At 33.5% G+C, this 15768-nt stretch overlaps 1 long non-coding RNA gene across 3 annotated transcripts in view; it reads right to left on the bottom strand.

The window, feature by feature from the left end:
* Positions 1-35: 35 nt before the first annotated feature.
* LOC143044237 (uncharacterized) overlaps positions 36-15768 on the bottom strand; it is a 32090-nt gene continuing 16357 nt past the window's right edge. The window contains exons 1-4 of one of the 3 annotated variants that reach the window (XR_012968603.1): positions 10197-10343; positions 7003-7071; positions 2815-3835; positions 36-1381 (exon numbers count right to left, since the gene is read on the bottom strand). This is a non-coding gene — a long non-coding RNA (uncharacterized LOC143044237). Of the gene's footprint in view, positions 1382-2814; positions 3836-7002; positions 7072-10196; positions 10344-15768 lie in introns of those variants that run through there. The other 2 variants (XR_012968604.1, XR_012968605.1) reach the window with 2 other exon arrangements.

Genomic DNA, 15768 nt, shown 5'->3' with positions numbered 1-15768 from the left:
CTATGAATAATGGACGTACTTCAGCGCGGTCTTATTTTTATATGAAACAGAGTTCCTTCCGACACATGTCAAAAACATGAAGAACAACGAAGTCAGGTTATTGAATTTCACTTATATTAAATTCTTTACATTAACAATCCGAACTTTTTCTGATTGGTTCCATTAATATATCCCCAAGAACTAGAAATTAAAGAAACAACAGACACGGCTTCCTCCGCTTCTATATAGATTTATACCTCGAATTTGACATACACAGTCATCTCAGTACCAGAATCTATGAAAACGAAACGATTTTAATTTTGAAATTATCAATTTCCCCCACCTTAGTAGCAATATACCAACTTCACGTGCATATGAGATATACATGTCCTAACTAATTCAGTATTCAAGAGCTTGAATAGCTCCTACCCACACTTTGTAAAACGTCACCAGTGTCTGAGCAGAAAGTTGATGAACCAGGGGTTTGTCAAAGAACGTCTCGTCCTTTTTCTAAAAAAGTTCATCGTAAGGTACCAAGACCTTGTTGATAAATATCCATTATCACCTTCACAAATAATACATGAGATGGTCTTTAAGTATAAATTTCTGCGTACTGACGTTATTTATCATCTTAGAAACGTGTTATAGTGTTCTTTTCTTTGTTCTATTATTAATATTACTTTTACTGTTTGGTCTGTTTTAGTGATATCCATTTGATTGGCTCTGTATTTATACATTACGTCATTGTGTTGTTTGTGTTGTCTTTCATGTTTGCTTTTGTGCTTTGCCCGTGTGCATTTTTGTCTATATATTGATCAGCGTGACATGTTATACTCAGGTCAACGTATGAAATATGATCGACTTCTACCGGCCGCGGGTTCCAACTGGCCACTCAAAAAATGTATAACAGTTCAGTGAAAACGGACGTCACACTAAACTCCAAAACATATATATGAACCAAAGTATTCTACAATCTCATACAAGTAATAAATGAATAAGCTAAATCCTAACTTTTTCAAATTATCATAAATATAGTCCGCACATCGAATCAATTGACTATATCGACCGTCTACTTGAATTCACAAGGCTTATTAAATATTTGCAATGAAATTTCAGCAATAGTAAAATAATAAAACGCTCATCTAAAGCGACATTCATTTATTTTTTCTATTAATAGCCTTTGAAAAGTACCATTCTTCTAAGCAGTCTAAAGTAAGTGGTTGAAAGTCGAGATAAAATTTGTTTGCAAACATATGAGGTAATCCAACTAAAGTCGGTAAATCTTCAATTCCGAAGATGCAAATGTTTCTCACGATTTTTCCATGACATCTATTACTATTCGTGTGAGCTCCACTTCCCCAAGATATATATACCACGAGGAATGACAGGTCGTTAGGATCTCCTGGAAAATAAAGAGCAGGAACGATTATTTTTTGTTTTTTAAAGTTTTTAATCCTCTAAAAGGATAAGTTATGATAAGTTTACTTTTCGCCATCTTCAAGTCTAAAATGAAAAGTATTATAAATCTACCATATAATATTCTTAAGGTTTTAATAAATTTTAAGTCTGGCAGACATTACTATCGACAGCTTTGCATGTTGTCCCACATTATTCATTAGATTCAACTTCTAAAGTTGAACTTCAGCAGTTGAATGCCAAACTGTAAAACGTTTGAAGTACATGTAGACCCATTTTGAGAATGGATTCCATCATTAATATTTAGCAATGAGCAAGGCTTTACACTGAAAGACAATTTGCTACAAATCGTTTTCTGTAAACATGGTTATGTTTGTAAAATATCTAATCTCAAAATAAAAAGTCTTGATGCATTTTGATATTGAATCAATTTCACGGGTCAAATGATTTTGTGACAGATATTTGTTTTTCGATTTTGTATTGTTTCACGACAATCCAGTTCTGAATATTGAAGAAAAAAATATATGATGTTTTTATGCTCGTTTTAAATATTGACGAGAGAAAAGATACCTCGTCTTCGTGCCGATTGTGTCAGTTAGTTTAATTCTTGAGTTACCTCTCGTTGGTTATGTTACAAAAATATAACAGAAATTTTCATTACAGTTCCAATTCACCAATTATAAGTTGAAGAAAAATGTTCTTAACGTAATGAGTATATCCTTACATCGCTCTACACGAAACACACATTTTCAATCGTCTTAAAAGACAACTACTTACTATTTAATGTTTGGTCAGAAATCAGCCGGTCTGTTATTTGTTCTGTCCTGTTGGACAGGACTTTCTTAGTCGGTTAACGTAATAGTAATCTAAACGTGGTATGTAAGTATGCTTATTTCAATTCTCAATTTTACTGTTTACGATGTTGTTACAATAAATAAATGTGTGTTCTGTTTTTATTGATATTTGATCGTGGTTTTTTACTCGATTGTATTGGCTCTAAGATGTCATTTAGTTACTGAGTGTACTCTTTAATCGTTGCTTTTTTTCATCTGTATTTTTGTTGTTATGTGTATTTTTGTAGTGTGTGCCAATCTGAAAAGTCATATCATCTATATATGTGTACTGTGTTGTGCTATTTTGCTGTTTGTCTTATTTTTTTGACGTTTACTTACTGTTTTGCTATACATCAGGTCGTTTTGTCTTATCTTAATTAGACTCTAAGGTATGTGTTTTATTTATTGTTGAAGGTATTGCATAGACCTATAGTTGCTTAAATCCGCTTCATTTTTGACTGACGGTTTGTAAAGTGTTGATACTGGTCAAATCATAAATGTAGCAGAAGAGCAAGGAAAATCATAATCTACAGTTTCACTAAATAAAATACTAATGACAATCAACAACACATTACGACATACTTACCAATGTATCGTCCAGGAGCTGGAATTGCTGCATTATAGTTTAATGTTGCCCAATAATATTCATCTGGACTATAGATATCTTTCATCCAAATTAACAGTTCTCTTGCAACTTTGTTTTCCAGTACAAATCTGACAAAATTATAACTGAAAGCTCCAATGGCCAATCCTTTCACAATTGCAATGTTTTTATTATGGAATGGAGTCTTTTTACCAAAGCGATGCAAGTCGTTCCTAAATGCAAAGAATCGATGTTGGTATCTGTCTTTGATTGTTCGACTTTGGTTTAGGATTCCTTCTACAATGTTAGAGCCGTTTAATTTTGTAAGCATTTTCACAATCTCAGCGTTTGTTTTTAACGGGTACTGTTGACTTGGTATATTAAGCACGTATTTCCATGAGGTGCTTCTTTTAGCAAAATCGGACATACAATTAATTTCTGCATTAAGCCTGCTTATATGTCCATATATAATATCAACTTTTTTGGATACTACAAAAATGTTGCCATAGCAACGAGCTATAGAATCGATAGCTAGGTGAGTTTCTTTAGGTGCACTTAGGTCAACATGAATACAATAATAATTTTGCGGTCTGTATATTGCTCTTAATAATCTTACGACTTGCTCAACATCTTTATACATTAATACAATGAAGGCAATTGGAAATTTTAATTCCTCTTCTGTAATTGGGAATTTATAGTTAAACATAAAATCGTTTAAAACAGAACAATTAGTTGCTAAATACGTGAAATAATTGTCAGGCGATATGTGGTATATATATTTGTACATGTGAGTATAGGCGAGTGTTATCTCGGCACGGTCTCTTTCAATTAGCTTTTTACAGGATACTTCATTTCTCCCTCGAAATTTTGGAACTCGTGTCCAACTTTCATTGTCTGTTTTATCATTCGTAATATTAAATATAATACTGTAGATATCAAAACACTTCATAATAGTTAAGATCAATAACAAGATAGTAATAGATTTATACGATCGTCGAAGTTGTAATGTTAGTCTGTTCATCATCTACAAAAAAAAGTTAAGCAATGTAAAATGATGTGTATCATACTAAGTACATGTCAATGTGTTTATAGTGTAGTTTTCTATCATTTGCCGGTCTATATATCATGCTATTTTTCCATGAAAGCTACAATTAAATAATTTTGTCAATAAAAATTTATAACAAACAAGACTGACCTATAGATGTTAATGTCTGTGTCATTTTGGTCTCTTGTGAGGACAGTTGTCTCATTGGCACACATCTTCTTTTTTATAAGAACAGATATAGATCTTTGTTGGCTTTTGCACTTTTCTAGTGTAATGCATTCGAACAAATTTCTGCTAATTTTCAAAACTTTCCTATTCCCAGTTCTAGACACACTTACAGATTCCACATTTAATAATAATAAAAAATAAAATCAGATGATACAGTTATTGGTTTTTTTCTCTCATTTGGTTCAGTGCAGTCATCTTTTTGATAAAAAAAAATGTGCTCACTTACAGATCTAGAGTGTCAGAGTGAAATTTTCTCCTACGAAAGCCATACAGATTGAGATTAGATCAAATTAAAACATCAATGAACTTAACCTTTGCATAAAAAACCACAAAGGATCTATATATAATACCTTCAATAAATAGGATATATACATTTTGTTCATGTAGGTTTATGAAGTGATTACTCTATATATAGAACCACGTGTATGAATCTGTTAAGAATGTATCTTCGCAAATCGTTTGCTGACTAGGGGACGCGAGTATACTTCACCATGCAGTTGTTCTGTTTTTCATTTTTTGTCATTTTCTCCCATAAATAACATGTTTATTGATAACGTACTAATACAATGGTGGCTTTTTCGTTTTTGAAATCAGACCCGACATATACTGTAGCCAATGATTAGCATGGTATATGGTGATACAAAAACAATTCGGTCATGTCAAAGTGAGACTGCTTTGATCATTCTATTTACTTTTCTACATTGGCTAGAGGTATAGGGGGAGGGTTGAGATCTCATAAACATGTTTAACTCCGCCGCATTTTTGCGCCTGTCCCAAGTCAGGAGCCTCTGGCCTTTGTTAGTCTTGTATTATTTTAATTTTAGTTTCTTGTGTACAATTTGGAAATAAGTATGGCGTTCATTGTCACTGAACTGGTAATATATTTGTTTTTGGGGCCAGCTGGGGGACGCCTCCGGTGCGGGAATTTCTCGTTACATTGAAGACCTGTCGGTGACCTTCTGTTGTTGTTTTTTCTATGGTTGGGTTGTTGTCTCTTTGACACATTCCCCAATTCCATTCTCAATTTTTTTTTTTTTTTTTTATTTATGTTTGATAAATTTTGATGCCTTCCTCTCCCACTTTTGATATTTAACTGAATTTTGTCTACTAATGACCTTCAATAACAAACATAATTGTTAATGTCTGTGTCATTTTGGTCTCTTGTGGACAGTTGTCTCATTGGCAGTCATACCACATTTAGTCATCTTCTTTTTTATATTAATCTGCCTAGAATAACCATATATATGATGTCAAGAAACAATCACTTTATTTATTGTGACGTCAAATATTTTGAATTGGGATGTCAAAATTTACGGGAACCTGTTTGTTTTTACATAATGGCGAATAAATTTGCATACAAGTGTATTGTCTATTGTAACAGTGATCCAACAATGTGTAAAATGTGATAGTAGTTTGCACAGGGACGTGCTTATTGTTGAAGACCATGTAGTTGACTATTATATGTTTTTTTATGTCGATTGTTTGCTGTCACATTGAGCAATGAATCATATTTATTGATACTGATAGATTATATATTTGTGAAGTTTATAGGAATACTTTCCATTTGTTATTCTTTGTTTCTTGTTTTCCTGCCTTAATTCAAGATTAGTGATGTGGTGTACAATGTATCTTGTTGTGTCGTTCTGATTCGGTGATTTTCGTTGTATCTCTTCTTGTACAATGGAGAAAAAAAAAAACGTAAAATAAACCTAATGGGCCAATGATGTATGGACACCAATCGATAAGGAAACCAGGGAACTAGAATAGAAGCTTGAATACACTTTATTTTTATGTAAAACATGACAAAATCTATACAAAGCCTTTCTTACCCAATATAATACTGAAGAAAATTGAGAATGGAAATGGGGAATGTGTCAAAGAGACAACAACCCGACCATAGAGCAGACTACAGCGAAGTACGCAGTTTGGTATTAACGTCGGAAAGCAATATTTGTCCTAGAATTTAAAATCAAGAATACGAATTAATGTGAAACAAATGGCGGAAAATTAGTAGCCTACATGGATATACGATTTGTACTGTGCCCATACCAAGTTAGTCATTTTCATTCAATATCAAATTGTCTACACCCCTTTAAATATCATGCCGCTTAATTCTTCTCTAAAAATTCAATCCCTCTCATATAGTCGTGATTTTGAATTCATAATATTACAATTTAAAATAGTGTCACTCATTCAGTATGATGTTTTACAATATATTTTAAAACATTAAAAGATAGGAGAAAGATACCGAAACAGAACTCACAAGTCGAAAATAAACTGACAACTCCATTATTAAAAAAAAAACAAAATAAACCCCCCCCCCCCCAAAACAATACACAAACAATCGTGCACAAAACACAACGTATTTATAAACTAAAGGCTGAGCAACACGAATCCCACCAAAAACTGGGGGTGCATGATCTCAGGTGCTCCGACAGGGTAAACAGATCCAGCTTAAGATGTGACACCCGTGAACATAGGCCTGAACTTATAATTATTCACAACAAATGAAGGTTGAAATTTGAAAGTTACTTTGAGTTGTATTGATAGTTTTAAAAGATTTTGATGTTATGTCAAAACAACTGAAAACTAATACTTCTCTGTTATTTTTTTGACGGAAATACACGAAGAATTGTTCAAAATGAAATATCACCGTATTTATAGAGCTACAATGTACCAATTGATTTTTATTGCGGAAGGAGGGTTGTAGTATAGAAAATTTTGTCCTCCATTTGATTTTATGTTTGTACTTACTTTCCTGCCTTTTTATTGTTCAATCTTTTCGTTCCTGCATCTTTTATTAGTTTATACTGACTTTTTTTTTACATAAACCAACCTAACCCTCCCCCCCCCTCATAAAAATCAAATGGTAGTTTCCTTATTACAGCTAAAAGAAAACACAAAATTGAAAAACTCACATCTACAGACTAGTTCTTTTACTTCTGCATTAACTGCTGTATGCTTTGAGTAATGCCCTGGATATTATCCTTTAAATATCCAACACATGTTTAATTAACAGATATTTTTGTATCCATATGAAAAATGAAAAGACACAAGTTTTAACGTAATCAGACATAACTGTAGTGCATATTTCATATTTATACACAAAAGATGAATAAATTGATTTTATCGATAACACTATTAATTTCTGTTCTATGTAAATATAAGTGAAGGCGATATCTTTTAAAAGTACCAAGCTGTTTAAAACAAGTCGTGTTGGGTTTTATCTAAAAGGGAATATCTTTGAACAACTTGTTTGAGATAAAATGGTCAATGACATGCATTTATTGAATGTGAAGTAGCAAATAATCAATACACTGCATTGTTGCCATCAAAAATGGGACCATGCACAATCTCATTTATCTTTTTACAAGTTTTTGCATTACGATGTCAAAAGTATTGTGTTCTAGTGACCCAATATGTTAAGTACGGGGTTAGCTAATTCTATACTAGAACACACCCGCGAAATCGCGGGCATATACAGCTTGTAAACTGTTGTAGGATGATTTTTTGTAAAAAGATATTATTAATGGAGAATTTCATAAGAGGTATCAAAAGACCTCTCCCTTTTTCCAAAGTCCTATATTTGTTTCCTTTCTGTTAAAATCAATTATTTTCGTGTTTCTGGTCTCAGACCACAATTATTCTTCTTCTTTGCTACAATGCATCTTTTGTTATAAGTCAAATTAAGTTAAAAAATTTGCACCGCTTCAAACATTAAATAAATCTAACTGCTTATATATAGACCATTATTAGTCTAATAAAATATGCTTCTAGGACAATTCATCAGTGCTTTTTTTCTTTTGAGAGCCTTATTAACATGCCAATGGTAGGATATGAATCTTATATAAATGACTAAGACCGACTAAGGCTAATTTGAGGGGTGGTCGAAGGGGTCCTGATCCCGAAATCCCGGGCTAAAAAATATGAAATCCCAAGATGATATCCAAGATGCAGAATTTAAAGAAACTCGTATCCCGAAATACCGAAATCGAAAATTATATTCCCGGATCCCGTAAGGATCAATCCCCAAATCCCGAGCTTAAAAACATCCGATCCTGACGTCCCGAAAAAGGTCTTGCCTCCCTCTAATCGCTACCCTACTTTCATTTTGCCAAATCACTACTTTCACTTTCAACAATAAATTTGTATGCCCCGTTTATGGGCATTTCTAGTCTTTGCCGTTCGTTCGTTCGTTCGTCCGTCCGTCCGTCTGTCCCGCTTCAGGTTAAAGTTTTTGGTCGAGGTAGTTTTTGATGAAGTTGAAGTCCAATCAACTCGAAACTTAGTAAATATAGTGCCGATACTATGGACACATTCTTGTTTCCACATTTTTTACTTGTATGACCCCTTAAATAGTAAACATTTCAAAGAAAACAGTAGACAGAATTCAGAGTTGTATAATCGTAGTTTACATGAAAATAAACGCGAAAAATAATTGTCATCACTTAGGAGGTATATTTGTTGTGGTTCTTGCGATCTAAAAACCATGATATAGAGAACGCTCTGATTGGCTCATTTATTTTTCATTTTGGTTATCTATCATACGATTGGTTGTACTTGTGCAGGTTTTAAACCGGAAGTCTTATCTATGACTAAAATTCAGTCTGATGACGGAATCAATATCCGGACTCCTGTTTTGTCGTTTTTCTCCAAAAATAACTCAATCTGAATAATCATAAGAATGGATGACAAATGCGTCTATGCATGTTACCTATAGAACACAGAGACATGATGATTAATTTATCTTGGAAGGAAGAGAAGCGACACACAAAATGAGGTCTTCTCGTTTAATAGTATAGATAGATGGGCTGAGATCGAGCCAACGAATATCAATCGGCAAACCTCGGGTGACTCCGTTTCTCTCCGTAGTACGGAATCGACCGAGTTGTGACGAATGGACATATGTTAATCTTCTTCGATCTTTAATATTAATTCCAATAAACTTCGTTTCTTTAATAATATTCATTTCATGTACCCTTACTTCTATGACAATTGTAGTGCTAAAATATCAATAAACATGTTCTTGGATTTATTTGCACTTTGGAACCACACTTTTTTATCGGTAGAATCATCAATTTTGGCTATATTGTACCTCTGGAGGATAGGTAAATATACATATTTTATTTTAGTGTAGCTCGCCTGGTTGGGCAACTGGAGTGAAAACAATGACAAAATCCTTTAGGATATTATTTTTTCTTCCATAGGATTCTATAGCTTAAAGTCATAATCTAGTAGGTTATTTTTTCAGGATATTAAAATTCTGCGGAATTTATAATTGTTGTTAATTGACGGACATACATACATACATACATACATACATACATACATACACACAAACATACATAGACAGACATACATACATACATACATACAGACAGACAGACAGACAGCTGAACCATATTTATTGATACTGATAACGTAGTTCCGTAAGCACACGTCGCTGTCATTGATATGTGGTCCTAGATCCAGAACTCTTGTCGCTGTGAGATAGACAGACAGACAGCTGAACTATATTTATTGATACTGATAAAGTAGTTCCGTAAGCACACGTCGCTGTCATTGATATGTGGTCCTAGATGCATAGCTCTTGTCGCTGTGATATTTATTTTGGTCAAGTTGATTACAGAGATCTTTTTACCATTTGAAAAACGAAAATCTACTACATTCATTCACATCTTTTAAAAGAAAATTCAGGGTAATCAAGATCTTACAATTTTGAGTATCATTACTGATCGATGTCGTTTGTTGGTTTTGTCTTGGGGGGGGGGGGGGGGTCCAGTTAAATTTTTTTCTGACGGACGTAAAGGTTTGATCAACGCTAACTCGCAATTGATTCGTTAATTTCTTTAAATGTTACGATAAGGACTTCCGTGTGAACACCTCTTATTGACGGAATAACCATATGCATGCATACACAAAGAAGTGTTCAAAAAGAAACATATTAACCGTATTAATATAAAAAAGAAGATGTGGTATGATTGCCAATGAGACAACTATCCACAAAAGACCAAAATGACACAGACATTAACAACTATAGGTCACCGTACAATTAAAGTACAATTAAAAAACCCAGAGTAATGAAAAAAAAACATAAAATTGAAAAACTCACATTTAAGGACTAGTTCGTACACTTCTGCACCAACTGTTATATGCTTTGAGATATCCCCTGGATATTATCCTTTAAGATCCTTTAAATATCAAACATATTAAAAGATATTTTTTGTATCCATATAAAAATGAACAGACACAACTTTAAACGTAATCAGACAAACATGTAACTTGAGTCCATATTTTATATTTCTACAAAAAGCTGACCGATAACACTATTTATTTCCTTCCCTATGTAAATAAAAGCGAATGTGATATTTTTAATATTAAGCTGTTTTAAACAAGTCGTGTTGGGTTTTATCTAAAAGGGAATATTTTTTAACAACTTGTTTGAGATAAAATGGCCAATGACATGCATTTATTGAATGTGAGGTAGCAAATAATCAATGCACTGCAATGTTGTCATCAAAAATGGAACCATGCACAAGATCATTTATCTTTTTAAGTTTTTGCATTACGTTGTCAAAAGTATTGTGTTCTAGTGCCCCAATATGTTAAGTATCGGTAAGTTAATTCTACATGGGACGAGATTGAACCAACATATGACAATCGGCAAACCTCGGATGACTCCGCTTCTCTCCGTGGTACGGAATCGACCGATTTGTGACGAATGAACATATATTAATCTTCTTCGATCTATACTATTAATTCCAATAAACTTCGTTTCTTTAATACTAACCTCCCTTTGACTGAAAGAGCATGGTGAAAATTCTGCGATAAAAAGTACATTTTCCTGCAAGAAGGGACCATTGAATTGTAAGCAAAAGATGAAATTATGACGCAAAAGTGATTTGATTTATAAAAAAATGATTTATTTGACACTAGGGAGAGAAAAATACACTTTAATTTAATAAAACGTAAAAATGGGGAAAACCGGAAGTCCCGCAAGTAAAAAGGTACAACTGAAAACCGACCCCAGGCAGATAACGTTTAAGGCAAATAAATCATCAATCGCTATATGGCGAAGAATGTTTCTTCTAAAATACTTTGTAAAGCTTGGAGAGAGTGAACTTATCACGGTTTCGGGGAGTGATTTTGATATAAAATGTAAAAGAATAACCCTTGACGATGAACAGAAGCCATTTAGCTCATCACTACCATCAACCCTATATAAATCTGTTACCCAGATATTTGTGAAGGGCAAAAAAACTTATCACAATAACAATATTTTATACAACACTAAACTGCTTAGTACAGGGCAGTGTCACACAGAAATGGGTAGAGACAGAATTTAACTTACTTAGTGAAACAGTAGCAGATAGTTTTGTGCAAAACTAGGAAAATAATCCTGATGAAATAATAATCAATATGACATTAGTCCTACCCTTACAGAATGAAGCTGAACAAAATGAAAACATTCAAAACTCAGATAAGAAATCAAGAGAATCAGATGAAAATGATCATATCCCAACACCAGAAACTGATAAGGGAGGTGAAACAAAATGAAAAACAAGGAACCATGTGTGATGATGACATATTACATGCCATACACAGTATTGAATCTGATCATATTGATAAATCCATAACACTACAGATCTATCCAAATAGTTGCAAATGAAATGCTTTTAAACACTACAATGTTTATGTACAAAAGTGGAAGCTCTGGAAAAAAAGGTTAATCAAGATAACAATAATGTTGTTGATCAAAGATTGAAAAAAATAGAAGAGAAAATAAGTACAGAAAATCAAAATGAAACGAAGTCGAATGATTATAATACACATTTTATTGATACATTGGTTGAACTGACATCACAAGTATCTGGTTTGGAAAATAAAATTGATGAGATGGCAAATATTTCAAAAATAAAGCAAATAAACAAAGAAATTCAAATTGAAGATAGTATGAAAGAACCTATTACACACAGTGAAAAAATGAGGAAAAAGAACTACAAATCAATGTAGAAACATATAATAATTTTGAAATTTTACAAAATTTTAGGGAGGATAATGTAAACACAGAAAGTTAATATAATCTAGATGGACAACAATATGATAAAAACAAATCTAATCCTGCCATGATACAGAGACAGGACCATCACAAACTGTACTGGCCTGACCAGTGAGTGTAACCAAGACGACTGGGTTTAGGTAAAGATAAAACAATCAAGAGCTGACTTTTATTTCACTACCAATCCAAATGGTGAAAAACTGAAAATACAAATATAAATACAATTTTACAATGTTTTCAATGATAATTAAAGTCCATTAAAAATACGGATAAACAGTTCGTAGATATATAAAGCTATTAAAGTTCTTTATAATTATGAATAGATGAATATTCTTGCACACGTCGGGTTCTGTCTTGAATTAAATCGTGTAATCGCAGATACGAACAGTTTGAACGGTAAAATGTTCATAGTTTCTTTATAACATAGGGAAATATATTAAAACAGTTCATCGCTAATGTAAAGACATCTTTTGTAATGTTTTAAAGGTAACTCACGTTGTGGTTAGCCACGAATTGTTCTTTTGGACAACGTGTCCGCTGAATGTTCTTTGCAGTTGTGCACACGACTCGCTGAGCAGTTTACGTCATTAGAAGAGAGGGGAAAGTAACGCGGATTCCTACACTGTCCTGTATAAAACTCCTAAAACTGGCGCACATAAAGCGATGTACGCAATGAAATGTTAACAATATGAAACGATGATCAAATGAAGAATAAATGATGAATAAGTTTCAGAACACTCCCCGTCTGAGGTCTATCTGACATCACTATTCCATTATCGAAAACAAATAAAATGTTAAATATATAAAAACAGTACAAATATTCACTTAGAAGTAGTCCAACGAGAGGCTGGGTATTTCACAGCTTCTATCCTAGATATGGCGGTGTTTCCGACGAGATCGCGGCGATCTAAGATCCAACTCCATGGCTGTAGTTCTGATGGAAGAATCTCCTTTCGACATGGATATGCAATCTAACGAGGACGTCTTGCGAGACGGATGCTTTCCTTGACGTTTACGGCGTACAGTAGACCATCCGGTACCATGTTCCTTTTCTCTGTGACTTAAGTTGGAATTGGTTATTCTGCTTTCCTCTTGTCCTTGTGTATCCAAAAGCGAATTGAAGCTTTCCTTGGGAATTGAGTGTTTTCGGATGTACTTTTCTTTCTTGGCATTCACTTTTGGTGGCGTTGCTTCCGAAGTGAACTTTTCGGCTTCTGCAAATCTGACGATAGAAGTCGTTGATTTCGTTTTCGGTTGCCCATGTAAACGGGGATAAAGTTTAGACGAATCAGTTTGAATTTCATTTGACTGGGTGTTGGTTTTACACTCAGGTAATTTCTTTGTCTGTGGTTTCACAACACTGCAAGTTGGATTTGTTTCCTTTGTAGTGAGTTCAAGGTGAACATGTTGCTTATCGGAGCGTATTTCTCCAACGATAATCCAACCAAGGTTTAACTTTTGCGCAAATGGAGCCTTTGGTGGTCCTAGACGTTGATCAAGGACATGATGTGCCTCTATAAGGTCTCTTCCAATGAGCAATAGGATTTTGCATTTGCCATCGATCGGGAAGATATGTTTTTGTAGTTCTTGCAAGTGTTGATATTGCAATATATCCTCAGGTGTAGCAATTTCGTTCCGATTATTGGGAATGTTATCGCATTCAATCAGTTCAGGCAGATTGAATCTAGTATTGTCTTGTACAGACTTCACGACAAAGCCGTTTCCTCGTTTACCGGAAGTAACCTTGCTGCCGGAGCATGTGGATAACAAATAATCTTTTGTTTCTGCCTGTACGTTGAAAAGGCTGACGAATTCAGGAGCCACGAGAGACCGGTTGCTTTGGTCGTCAATAATTGCATACATGCGAATTACTTTGTCCTGATTATCTTTGTGAAAGACATTCACAGGAAGTATCTTGGCACAAGATTTACTGCTGTTGCCGTCTTTGGAGATATCTGTGCAAGTTGAACTAACAGAGGTTAGCTTGGTTTCAGCTAACTCAAGTTGCTCCCCGCCGTCGACTGATCTAGGCGGTGAAGGCGGTGCACCTTTGGTTTGGTACACTCGATTAGTGTGTAATGTAGGGACTCTGTGGGATTGCGACGTCAAAGACGTTATATCTGCCACTGGACAAAAAATGAAAAAATGAACTTTCTTTAAACTGCCGAAGTAATGTTTTGGAGGCAGAACATGTGAATAAAAGTAGATATTTAGGAAGAAAAGATTCTATTTTGTTTCAAACTGTAATATATGTGCATGAAATAAAATATTTTTTCACCTTTATTTACGTTTACAAAAGAGTTTTTTTCGCGACGTTCGGGAAAGACGGCCGTTTTTTAGCAGCACTAGACATATTTCGTCTGTTCTCGCTTCAAGCCAAGCAATCAGAAATACACCAGAGATAACTTATAGTAAAGTTTTTTAGCTCATGAAGATTTTTAGGTAGGTATAAAGCTTCTAATCAACCACTAACTACCTTAAATTTTATATTTTTACAGGATTACGAACAAAATGTTATATTCCCTTATCTTTCCGTAGCTTATACCTAGTTCATTCGATTGTGTGAAAGTTTTTCTTTTAGAAACCGGTCTTTTACAGTAATAAAATTTTAAAAGATAAAAGCGATTTTTGTTTTGAAGTACCGCATGTCACTCTAAAAAGGTGAACGTTTTCGCTATAAACGTCGTCCAGATGTAAACGTAAAAGATGGGGGGAAATGACATTATCGGACATTTCGCTTGCACAAATAGGTCTAAAAGTTGTTCAATTACAAGCACGGAAAAATAATAATGCAAACAATAAAACTTCCCGATTTAAAATTGAGATAAATTCGACAATAAAGTAAAGCATTAATAAGGTACGGCATTTATTTACATATTTTTTAAACAATCTCATCCTTTGTATTGTATGCAAAGTACTGCAAAGGCAAAGTGTCGCGCAAATCGATTTGTTTACGATAGCTTAGCAACCAATAGATAAAATAAATCTTGCTTCCCCGATCAAGACTATTTATAGACACGAAAATAATAAATTGTATTCATACATTTATATCATGAAATAAATAAAATAAAGGATATTAAAGCATGTTAAATTGTTTTACAAACATGTAACAGCTGTTTCAAAACTGTACTGGTTAGTTGTAATTAAAATCTGTTTTTTCAAGAACACGAAGAAAAAGAAAAATGTTAAATAAAAAAAGGCAAACCAGAAACTTTTTTTAATTGAAATACTTATTGAAAAAATAAGAAATTATAAAAAAAATTATATCGATCTGTACATGTACTCTATAAAAAGGTATGTTTATAGAATATGTAAATATTTATTTCAGAGAGCCGAAAATAAAATGAAAAAAAATATGGGATGCTTAAGAACATTGGATTTAATACTGAAAAACATGAAGCATTAACACTGAATGAAATAAATTTTAGCCAAATTGAAATCAACTTATTTACAAATGGGGTTTTGTTTGAACTAGATCAGTTACGCAGACAGCATGGAGCGTCACTTCGCTATCTTCTTAAATGGTCATTTCAGCTTCTGTCAATTAAAGACGACCTATGTGATAACAATATTCGAAAGCTTAACTTTGGTTTGCGTAAACTTTACAAAGTAAAATTAAACCTGT

The sequence above is a fragment of the Mytilus galloprovincialis genome, chromosome 9 (genome assembly GCF_965363235.1).
Source record: "Mytilus galloprovincialis chromosome 9, xbMytGall1.hap1.1, whole genome shotgun sequence".
Lineage (NCBI taxonomy): Eukaryota > Metazoa > Mollusca > Bivalvia > Mytilida > Mytilidae > Mytilus > Mytilus galloprovincialis.
Note: the sequence above shows the minus strand (reverse complement) of the source record. Positions and strands in the feature narration are given on the sequence as shown.